Source organism: Ylistrum balloti, unplaced genomic scaffold (genome assembly GCF_031769215.1).
Source record: "Ylistrum balloti isolate Yb309-2 unplaced genomic scaffold, AGI_CSIRO_Ybal_v1 Utg370480, whole genome shotgun sequence".
NCBI classification, from domain to species: domain Eukaryota; kingdom Metazoa; phylum Mollusca; class Bivalvia; order Pectinida; family Pectinidae; genus Ylistrum; species Ylistrum balloti.
Genome location: NW_026782314.1, coordinates 36,069 through 47,516, shown reverse-complemented (window position 1 = coordinate 47,516; position 11,448 = coordinate 36,069).

Genomic DNA, 11,448 nt, shown 5'->3' with positions numbered 1-11,448 from the left:
TCCTACATCCCCCCTATCATACATGTTAATCCCTGCCTTCTCTTAGACCTCCTATCTGCTACTCCTACTCCTATAAACCTACTTCTAATCCTGCATCCCCCTAACTCACATGTTAACCTTTCCCTTCTCCTTGACCTCATTTCTGCTACTCCTACTCCTATAAACCCCCTATAAACCTACTCCTAATCCTACATCCCCCCTATCATACATGTTAATCCCTGCCTTCTCCTGGACCTCCTATCTGCTACTCCTACTCCTATAAACCTACTTCTAATCCTACACCCCAACCCCCTAATATACATGTTAATCCCTGCCTTCTCTTGGACCTCCTATCTGCTACTCCTACTCCTATAAACTTACTCCTAATCCTACATCTCACCTAATATACATGTTAATCCATGGCTTCTCTAGGACCTCCTATCTGCTACTCCTATAAACCCCCTATAAACTACTCCTAATCCTACATCCCCCCCCTAATATACATGTTAATCCCTGCCGTCTCCTGGACCTCCTATCCGCTACTCCTACTCCTATAAACCTACTCTAAACCTACTCCTAATCCTACATCTCCCCTAATATACATGTTAATCCCTACCTTCTCCTGGACCTCCTATCTGCTACTCCTACTCCTATCAACCTACTCCTAATCCTACATCCCCCCCCTAACATACATGTTAATCCCTGCCTTCTCCTGGACCTCCTATCTGCTACTACCACTCCTATAAAGCCCCTATAAACCTACTCCTAATCCTACATCCCCTAATATACATGTTAATCCTTGCCTTCTCCTGGACCTCCTATCTGCTACTCCTACTCCTATAAACCTACTCCTAATTCTACATCCCCACTAACATACATGTTAATCCCTGCCTTGTCTTGGACCTGCTCTCTCTGCTACTCCTACTCCTATAAACCTATAAACCTACTCCTAATCCTACATCCCCCCTAACATACATGTTAATCCAGGACTTCTCTTGGACCTCCTATCTGCTACTCCTACTCCTATAACCACCCTCTAAACCTACTCCTAATACTACACCCCCACCCTGTAATATACATGTTAATCCTGGCCTTCTCCTGGACATTCTATCTGCTACTACTACACCTATCAACCCCCTATCAACCTACTCCTAATCCTACATCCCCCCTATCATACATGTTAATCCCTGCCTTCTCTTAGACCTCCTATCTGCTACTCCTACTCCTATAAACCTACTCCTAATCCTACATCCCCCCCCCCCCCCCCCCCCTATCATACATGTTAATCCCTGCCTTCTCCTTGACCTCATATCTGCTACTCCTACTCCTATAAATCCCCTATAAACCTACTCCTAATCCTACATCCCCCCTATCATACATGTTAATCCCTGCCTTCTCCTGGACCTCCTATCTGCTACTCCTACTCCCATAACCCCCCCTATAAACCTACTCCTAATCCTACATCCCCCCTATCATACATGTTAATCCCTGCCTTCTCTTGGACCTCCTATCTGCTACTCCTACTCCTATAAACCTACTCCTAATCCTACATCCCCCCTAACATACATGTTAATCCCTGCCTTCTCTTGGACCTCCTATCTGCTACTCCTACTCCTATAAACCCCCTATAAACCTACTCCTAATCCTACATCCCCCCTATCATACATGTTAATCCCTGCCTTCTCCTGAACCTTCTATCTGCTACTCCTACTCCTATAAACCTACTCCTAATCCTACATCACCCCTAATATACAAGTGAATCCCTGCCTTCTCCTGGACCTCCTTTCTGCTACTTCTACTCCTATAATCCCCCTATGAACTTTCTTGTAATCCTACATCCCCCCTAATATACAACTTAATCCCTTTCTTCTAATTGACCTCTGATCAGCTACTCCTACTCCTATAAACCTACTCCTAATCCTACATCCCCCCTAACATACATGTTAATCCCTGACTTCTCTTGGACCTCCTATCTGCTACTCCTACTCCTATAAACCTACTCCTAATCCTACGTCCCCCCAAACATACATGTTAATCCCAGCCTTCTCCTGAACCTTCTATCTGCTTCTCCAACTCCTATAAACCCCCCTATTAACTTACTTGTAATCCTACATCCCCCCTAATATACATGTTAATCCCTGCCTTCTCCTGGACCTCCTATCTGCTACTCCTACTCCTATAAAGCCCCTACTACTCCTAATCCTACATCCCCCCTATATACATGTTAATCCCTGCCTTCTCTGGACCTCCTATCTGCTACTCCTACTCCTATAAACCCCCTATAAACCTACTCCTAATCCTACATCCCCCCCTATCATACATGTTAATCCCTGCCTTCTCGTAGACCTCCTATCTGCTACTCCTACTCCTATAAACCTACTCCTAATCCTACATTCCCCCTAACATACATGTTAATCCCTGCCTTCTCCTGGACCTCCTATCTGCTACTCCTATAAACCCCCTATACCTACTCTTAATCCTACTTGCTAATTCTAATCCTACACCCCCTTATATACATGTTAATCCCTGCCTTCTCCTGGACTCCTATCTGCTACTTCTACTCCTATAAACCCCCCTACTACTCTAATCCTACATCCCCCCTAATATACATGTTAATCCCTGCCTTCTCTTGGACCTCCTATCTACTACACCTATCAACCCCCTATCACCCTACTCCTAATCCTACATCCCCCCTATCATACATGTTAATCCCTGCCTTCTCTTAGACCTCCTATCTCCTACTCCTATAAACCCCCCTATAAACTTACTTGCAATCCTACATCTAACCTAATATACAAGTTAATCCTTGCCTTCTTCTGAACCTTCTATCTGCTACTCCTACTCCTATAAACCTACTCCTAATCCTACATTCCCCCTAACATATATGTTAATCCCTGACTACTCTTGGACCTCCTATCTGCTACTCCTATAAACCCCCTATAAACTTACTTGCAATCCTACATCCCCCCTAATATACAAGTTAATCCCTGCCTTCTTCTGAACCTTCTATCTGCTACTCCTACTCCTATAAACTCCTATACATGTTAATCCCTGCCTTCTCTTGGACCTCTATCTGCTACTCCTACTCTCCTACTCCCTACTCCTAATTCTACATCCCCCCTAATATACATGTTAATCCCTGCCTTCTCTTGGACCTCCTATCTGCTACTCCTACTCCTATAAACCTACTCCTAATCCTACATCCCCCCTAACATACATGTTAATCCCTGCCTTCTCTTGGACCTCCTATCTGCTACTCCTACTCCTATAAACCTACTCCTAATCCTACATCCCCCCAAACATACATGTTAATCCCTGCCTTCTCTTGGACCTCCTATCTGCTACTCCTACTCCTATAAACCTACTCCTAATTCTACATCCCCCAAAACATACATGTTAATCCTGGCCTTCTCATGGACCTCCTTTCTATTACTACTACTCCTATAAATCCCCCTGTTAATCCTACCTCCTGCCTTCTCATACCTCCTATCTGCTACTCCTACTCCTATAAACCTACTCCTAATTCTACATCCCCCCTAACATACATGGTAATCCCTGCCTTCTCTTGGACCTCCTATCTGCTACTCCTACTCCTATAAACCCCTATAAACTACTCTAATCCTACATTCCCCCTAACAAACATGTTAATCCCTCCCTTCTCCTTGACCTCATTTCTGCTACTCCTACTCCTATAAACCCCCTATAAACCTACTCCTAATCCTACATCCCCCCTATCATACATGTTAATCCCTGCCTTCTCCTGGACCTCCTATCTGCTACTCCTACTCCCATAATCCCCCCTATAAACCTACTCCTAATCCTACATCCCCCATATCATACATGTTAATCCCTGCCTTCTCTTGGACCTCCTATCTGCTACTCCTATAACCCCCCCTATAAACTTACTTGTAATCCTACATCCCCCCTAATATACAAGTTAATCCCTGCCTTCCTTCTCTATGGACCTCTCTATCTATTACTACCTACTCCTATAAACCCCCTATAAACCTACTCCTAATCCTACATCCCCCCCTAATATACATGTTAATCCCTGCCTTCTCTGGACCTCCTATCTGCTACTCCTACTCCTATAAACCTACTACTCCTAATCCTACATCCCCCCTATCATACATGTTAATCCCTGCCTTCTCTTAGACCTCCTATCTCCTACTCCTATAAACCCCCCTATAAACCTACTCCTAATCCTACATCCCCCCAATCATACATGTTAATCCCTGCCTTCTCTTAGACCTCCTATCTGCTACTCCTACAAACCTACTCCTAATCCTACATTCCCCCTAAAATACATGTTAATCCCTGCCTTCTCTTGGACCTCCTATCTTCTACTCCTACTCCCATAATCCCCCCTATAAACCTACTCCTAATCCTACATCCCCCATATCATACATGTTAATCCCTGCCTTCTCTTGGACCTCCTATCTGCTACTCCTACTCCTATAAACCCCCCTATGAACCTACTCCTAATCCTACATCCCCCCAAACATACATGTTAAACCCTGCCTTCTCTTGGACCTCCTATCTGCTACTCCTACTCCCATAATCCCCCTATAAACCTACTCCTAATCCTACATCCCCCCTATCATACATGTTAATCCCTGCCTTCTCTTAGACCTCCTATCTGCTACTCCTACTCCTATAAACCTACTTCTAATCCTGCATCCTCCCAAACATATGTGTTAATCCTGGCCTTCTCATGGACCTCATTTCTATTACTCCTACTCCTATAAATCCCCCTACAAACCTACTCTTTATCCTACACCCCTCCCTAATATACAAGTTAATCCCTGCCTTCTCCTGAACCTTCTATCTGCTTCTCCTACTCCTATAAAACCCCCTATGAACTTACTTGTAATCCTACATCCCCCCTAATATACAACTTAATCCCTGCCTTCTAATTGACCTCTGATCAGCTACTCCTACTCCTATAACCCACCTATCAACTAACTCCTCATCCTACACCCCCCTAACTCACATGTTAACCTTTCCCTTCTCCTTGACCTCATTTCTGCTACTCCTACTCCTATAACCACCCTCTAAACCTACTCCTAATCCTACACCCCCACCCCCTAATATACATGTTAATCCTGGCCTTCTCCTGGACATTCTATCTGCTACTACTACTCCTATAAACCCCCTATAAACCTCCAAATCCTACATCCCCACTGACATACATGTTAATCCCTGCCTTCTCGTAGACCTCCTATCTGCTACTCCTACTCCTATAAACCTACTACTAATCCTACATTCCCCCTAACATATATGTTAATCCCTGCCTTCTTCTGAACTTTCTATCTGCTACACCTACTCCTATAAACCTACTCCTAATCCTACTTTCCCTAAAACATACATGTTAATCCCTGACTTCTCTTGGACCTCCTATCTGCTACTCCTACTCCTATAATCCCTTCTATGAACTTACTTGTAATCCTACATCCCCCCTAATATACATTTTAATCCCTGCCTTCTACTGGACCTCTATCTGCTATCTGCTACTCCTACTCCTATAAACCCCCTATAAACCTACTCCTAATCCTACATCTCCCCTAATATACATGTTAATCCCTGCCTTATCCTGGACCTCTTATCTGCTACTAGTACTCCTATAAAACTATTCCTAATCCTACACCCCCCCCCCCCCCTATCATACATGTTAATCCCTGCCTTCTCCTGGACCTCCTATCTGCTACTACTCCCCCTACAAACCTACTCTTTATCCTACACCCCTCCCTTATATACCTGTTAATCCGAGACTTCTCCTGGACATTCTATCTGCTACTACTACTCCTATAAACCTACTACTAATCCTACACCCCCCTAACTCACATGTAAACCTTTCCTTTCTCCTTGACCTCATTTCTGCTACTCCTATAACCACCCTCTAAACCTACTCCTAATCCTACACCCCCACCCCCTAATATACATGTTAATCCTGGCCTTCTCCTGGACATTCTATCTGCTACTACTACTCCTATAAACCCCCTATAAACCTACTCCTAATCCTACATCCCCCCTATCATACATGTTAATCCCTGCCTTCTCTTGGACCTCCTATCTGCTACTCCTACTCCTATAAACCCCCCCCTATAAACTAACTCCTGCCTCCTACATCCCCCCCCCCTAATATACATGTTAATCCCTGCCTTCTCTTGGACCTCCTATTCTGCTACTCCTACTCCTATAAACCCCCTATAAACTACTCTAATCCTACATCCCCCTCCCTAATATACAAGTTGATCCCTACCTTCTCCTGGACCTCCTATCTGCTACTCCTACTCCTATAAACCTACTCCTAATTCTACATCCCCCCTAATATACATGTTAATCCCTGCCTTCTCTTGGACCTCCTATCTGCTACTCCTACTCCTATAACCCCCTATAAACTTACTTAATCCTACATCCCCCCTAATATACATGTTAATCCCAGCCTTCTCCTTGACCTCCTATCTGCTACTCCTACTCCTATCAACCTACTTCTAATCCTACATCCCCCCTAATATACATGTTAATCCCAGCCTTCTCCTGGACCTCCTATCTGCTACTCCTACTCCTATAAACCTACTCCTAATTCTACATCCTCCCTAACATACATGTTAATCCCGGACTTCTCTTGGACCTCCTATCTGCTACTCCTACTCCTATAATCCCCCCTATGAACTTACTTGTAATCCTACATCCCCCCTAATATACAAGTTAATCCCTGCCTTATCCTTGAACTTTCTATCTGCTACTCCTACTCCTATAAACCTACTCCTAATTCTACATCCCCCCTAACATACATGTTAATCCCTGCCTTCTCTTGGACCTCCTATCTGCTACTCCTACTCCTATAAACCTACTCCTAATTCTACATCCCCCCTAACATACATGTTAATCCCTGCCTTCTCATGGACCTCCTTTCTGCTACTCCTACTCCTATAAACCCCCTATAAACCTACTCCTAATCCTACATCCCCCCTATCATACATGTTAATCCCTGCCTTCTCTTGGACCTCCTATCTGCTACTCCTACTCCTATAAACCTACTCCTAATCCTACCTACCCCCCTAACATATACATGTTAATCCCTGCCTTCTCTGGACCTCCTTCTATCTGCTACTCCTACTCCTATAAACCCCCTAAACTACTCCTAATCCTACATCCCCCCTAATATACATGTTAATCCCTGCCTTCTCTGGACCTCCTATCAGCTACTCCTACTCCTATAAACCTACTCCTAATTCTACATCCCCCCTAACATACATGTTAATCCCTGCCTTCTCTTGGACCTCCTATCTGCTACTCCTACTCCTATAAACCTACTCCTAATCCTACATCCCCCCCCTAACATACATGTTAATCCCGGACTTCTCTTGGACCTCCTATCTGCTACTCCTACTCCTATAATCCCCCCTATGAACTTACTTGTAATCCTACATCCCCCCTAATATACATGTTAATCCCTGCCTTCTCTTGGACCTCCTATCTGCTACTCCTACTCCTATAAACCCCCTAAAACTATTCTACTCCTAATACTACAATCCCCTACTCTTGAACCTCCCCCCCCTAATATACATGTTAATCCCTGCCTTCTCTTGGACCTTCTCCTGGATCTGCTACTCCTACTCCTATAAACCTACAAACCTACTCCTAATCCTACATCCCCCCTAATATACATGTTAATCCCTGCCTTCTCTTGGACCTCCTATCTGCTACTCCTACTCCTATAAACCTACTCCTAATTCTACATCCCCCCTAACATACATGGTAATCCCTGCCTTCTCTTGGACCTCCTATCTGCTACTCCTACTCCTATAAACCCTATAAACCTACTCCTAATCCTACATCCCCCCCCCAAATATACATGTTAAGCCATGCCTTCTCTTGAACCTCCTATCTGCTACTCCTACTCCTATAAACCCCCTATAAACCTACTCCTAATCCTACATCCCCCCTATCATACATGTTAATCCCTGCCTTCTCTTGGACCTCCTATCTGCTACTCCTACTCCTATAAACCTACTCCTAATCCTACATCCCCCCTAACATACATGTTAATCCCTGCCTTCTCTTGGACCTCTTATCTGCTACTCCTACTCCTATAAAACCCCCCTACAAACCTACTCCTAATCCTACATCCCCCCCTATCATACATGTTAATCCCTGCCTTCTCCTGGACCTCCTATCTGCTACTACTACTCCTATAAACAACCTCTCGACTTACTCTTAATCCAACATCTCCCCTAATATTAATGTTAATCCCTGCCTTCTCCTGGACCTCCTATCTGCTACTCCTACTCCTATAATCCCCCCTATGAACTTACTTGTAATCCTACATCCCCCCTAATATACAACTTAATCCCTGCCTTCTAATTGACCTCTGATCAGCTACTCCTACTCCTATAAACCACCTATAAACTAACTCCTAATCCTACACCCCCCTAATATACATGTTAATCCTGCCTTCTCCTGACCTCCTATCTGCTACTCCTACTCCTATAAACACCCTCTAAACCTACTCCTAATCCTACACCCCCCCCCCCAAATATACATGTTAGTCCCTGCCTTCTCATGGAACTCCTATCTGCTACTCCTACTCCTATAAACCTACTCCTAATTCTACATCCCCCCTAATATACATGTTAATCCCTGCCTTCTCTTGGACCTCCTATCTGCTACTCCTACTCCTATAAACCTACTCCTAATCCTACATCCCCCCAAACATACATGTTAATCCCTGCCTTCTCTTGGACCTTCTATCTGCTACTCCTACTCCTCTCAACTTACTCCTAATCCTACATCTCCCCTAATATACATGTTAATCCCTGCCTTCTCCTGGACCTCCTATCTGCTACTCCTTTACATCCCCCTATACTACTCTTAATCCTACTTGCAACTCCTAATCCTGCACCCCGTTATATACTCCTACTCCTATAACCCCCCTATAAACTAACTCCTCATCCTACACCCTCTTAACACACATGTTAAGCTCTCCCTTCTCCTGGACCTCCTTTCTGCTACTCCTACTCCTATAAAACCCAATGCAAACCAACTTTTCATCCTACACCCCTCCCTAATATATATGTTAATCCTGGCCTTCTCCTGGACCTTCTATCTGCTACTCCTACTCTTATAAACCCCCTCTAAACTTACTCCTAATCCTACATCTCCCCTAATACCCATGTTAATCCCTGTCTTCTCCTGGACCTCCTTTCTGCTAATCCTACTCCTATTAACCTCCTCTAAACCTACTCCTAGTCCTCCTATTTTCTACTCCTTATCCTACACCCCCACTACTAATATACATGTTAATTGCCGCCTTCTCATGGACCTCCTTTCTGTTAATCCTACTCCTATTAACCTCCTCTAAACCTACTCCTAGTCCTCCTATTTTCTACTCCTAATATACATGTTAATTGCCGCCTTCTCCTAGACTTCCTATCTGTTACTCCTTCTCCAGCACCTGTCTTTACACCGCTTAGACCTAACCTAATCCTTGCTTTACCCTAACCTATAACTTCCTAAATTCCTTAAAGTGAGGCGCAGCATTTCATGGACCCTTTCACCGAACAGTCTGGCAGAGAGGAGGCACCATTGAACCCTGTTCTCCTGTCCTTGATCCTTCATGTCAAAGGCCTGAGTTAGGTTAAGGCTGACCTGACAGCCCTTGAACGCCACCAGGCAGAAGGTTTGAGGCTTTGTCCGCCATGAGATGTGAAACTCTCCCTCCTTCCTAACCCCCGACATTTCCAATCTATAGAGGATAATGTGGAATACCCCCATAAATCATGCCCTATCATACCCCCCTTGAGTGCAAATCATTGCAAACCCCACCCCACCTTTCACATGAAATACAACCAGCCCTGGCCTAAATCCTTCCCCAATCAACATATCCACTAAGTCTACCACATCCTGTACTCTCCCTACCGACTTTACAATTAACCTCTACCAACTCTAAGCCAAAATTACTAAAGAACTTTACCTCCATGTCTCCTTTATTAGCCCTGCCTATCAATAAATCTATGGCCAATAATGACCACTTTCCCCTGAACATAGTAGCTGTAACTCAAACTTAACTCTGTGGTTAACACTTACCTACAATAGAATTAAAATTAAAGATGTTACAACCTAAGTAATACATCTAACTAACAATAAGTCCAAACTAACACCTACAATGCTGAAAGTCATTCACACAAATCTTCAGCTATAGTGTAGTGCAAAACCCTCAAGGTCACCTGCCTGGTCCACGTAGACCTAAGGAAATGTTGATAACAGAGTTCAATGTCCAGCTGAGGCACAACATTGGGAATTTCTCCAATACAGGAAAACAGAACTTCCATATCAATTGTTGTGGAGGAAAGTCACAAACTGTCACTTCTCTTAATTAGTTTTCAGTTGAAAATTTCTTCCACCAGCTGGAAATTCTCTTTGCCACAGGCAGGTGTCACATCAGGTTCACAGGAGTCCTTCTGTGACTCCCTCCCCGGGTTGGTGTGCCAGCGATGCAGGTACATATGAAAAGTTGAAAAAAACTATTCACTACTATCATAATAAGTAATTAAACTAGTAGAATAGAATCACATTATAACAACATTAACCTAAATAATAAACTCTAAGTGAGATCATAGGTCCCACAACACATCAACTTCTGCGGCCGTCTATGTTGACGTCCAAGTCGTGATACTGGGCATACCCACAATTCCTCCTTGGGTTCACCTATCTCTATGGGTTCATGTTTGTCTATATAGTCCACCTCATATCGCTATCTACACTGTCATGCAAAAGAGCCAGAGTGTCCTCTAAGAGTTCCTCCCAGACATCATCACATGCTGGTTCCCAAGTCTTGTCCCGATCAGGAACCTGTGCTTCCATTCGACCCCCAAGTGCCTCCTCCTCTTTCTCATCCCATGGGAGATAATCCTAAGCCACTGTCGCCTCTATTCTTTCATCATAAGTAAAGTTTCAATCCATTAAAGTGTACAGCTTATTGATTCCTGCTCCCAGACCTACAAAGGATATAATTAACATCTGACAATGTTGCTTCAATCAGAAAAGGCCCCTTCCAATATTTCAAAATTTTGAATCTCATCTCTCCTACATCTCACGGTATAAAGCAAAACTTTATCATCACCCCTAATGACAACCCATGGATTTTAGAATTATATTGAAACTTCTGTTCCCTCGGCTATTGTTTTACATGTTCCCTTACAATAGTTTCCAGAGGCAAATGGAGGTCCAAATCAGATTGGTCAGTACTTAGTATCCCAATTAAGGTACAATTAAACCTTTCCACCAACCAGTCACATCTGGGGTGATACAGAGAGGTCCTAGTATTTCTCATCCCTAAGATTTTACAAATTTTCTTGAAAAGGCTTGGACTCAAAATCTGGACCCTGGTTCGTGTTAAGAATGCCACACCTAGAAAAGGACTTACCAATAAGTATCTGTGCTATGGTTTTTGCTTTCTAATTG